Raw genomic sequence first — 1,123 nt, forward strand, 5'->3', positions numbered from 1 at the left:
GGCAAGTTAATGGCTCATCAGTGACCCACCATGACACAACAATGGGCTCTCGGACTAAAGGGGGGGGGGGACTCTTCCCAGCGCAAATGTGCGCAGGCTTAGGAATTCTAGTGTTAAAAACAGCATTTTCATCAGATTGGGTCTTTAAATTTACTGTTTTCTCCGTATCAAATGTTGTGTTAATAAAGAAAAGCTTTATAGTTGAGGCTTTGAACTTTGCCTCTGACTGAGTTTAATGCGTGTGAAATAACAAACTGAAGGGAGCAGGTTTCCTCAGGTTGTTCTTTTACGAGCCTCAGCGCTCTATATTTGCTCTGCCGCCCTGAAAAGGCTTCCCAGGCTCGAAGGAGTTTGGCAACGCCGCCGTGCACTTCAACAATACACCGGGTCTGTTTACAGCTCCGAAGGCGCCCCCATAAACGGCTAGCCTGCAGCTCAGCCTCAGTGTGATCAGAGTCATCGTTTTTAAGCGATATTCCACTCTGCTGACCGGAGCAGTCGGGCAGTGAAGGGGTCACTCTCTGACTCGGTGCATTTTGGGTTCGCAGGTTACTGAAAATTTTACCCCCCAAAAATGTGTTTTTTTTTAACATTGCATTCAATAAAGGACTATCTGAACCTCTGAGAAAATATGCTTTTCCTACATTAGACATGAAATCCCAAAAATGATTAGAAATTCATTCGTCACCTAGATTGTTTGAAATTAAACTCTAACGTTTTTGGCTGTTTTGGACTTTAGCCAATATTTTAGCTACATGCTAGCTGTTTTGGCTAAATTTGGCTTTTTTTCTTTTTAGTTTTTAGGATATTTTGAAGTTTAGCTATTTTGTCAGCTACATGCTAAGTGTTTTGGCTAACCTAAGATTTTTTTTTAGGGTTAATTTGGCATTTAGCTAATATTTTATCTGGCTATCGGTTTAAGCGTTTTTTGTTAACAATTTCAGCATCTTTAGCGTAAAATTCCAGCTTACAGCATCCACACTAACATTATCCCAGGTAATGCTATATATCATGTTCATAATAATGTTAAAAAGTTAAGTTTTTAAAGTTTTAAAAATGTAGTTTAAGAGTGTTGAATAAATGTTTATCCTGTTCAGCCCGCGACCTCAGGTGTGTTTTGGAT

The 1,123-nt window shown here is 39.7% G+C and overlaps 2 protein-coding genes across 4 annotated transcripts in view; one reads left to right on the forward strand and one right to left on the reverse strand.

The window, feature by feature from the left end:
• Nucleotides 1-1,123, reverse strand: part of scyl3 (SCY1-like, kinase-like 3) — a 113,424-nt gene that overhangs the window by 56,698 nt on the left and 55,603 nt on the right. The gene's annotated exons all lie outside the window — the stretch shown is intronic.
• Nucleotides 1-1,123, forward strand: part of trabd2b (TraB domain containing 2B) — an 84,409-nt gene that overhangs the window by 5,217 nt on the left and 78,069 nt on the right. The window lies entirely within an intron of this gene.

Source organism: Oryzias melastigma, linkage group LG4 (genome assembly GCF_002922805.2).
Source record: "Oryzias melastigma strain HK-1 linkage group LG4, ASM292280v2, whole genome shotgun sequence".
Taxonomy (NCBI): domain Eukaryota; kingdom Metazoa; phylum Chordata; class Actinopteri; order Beloniformes; family Adrianichthyidae; genus Oryzias; species Oryzias melastigma.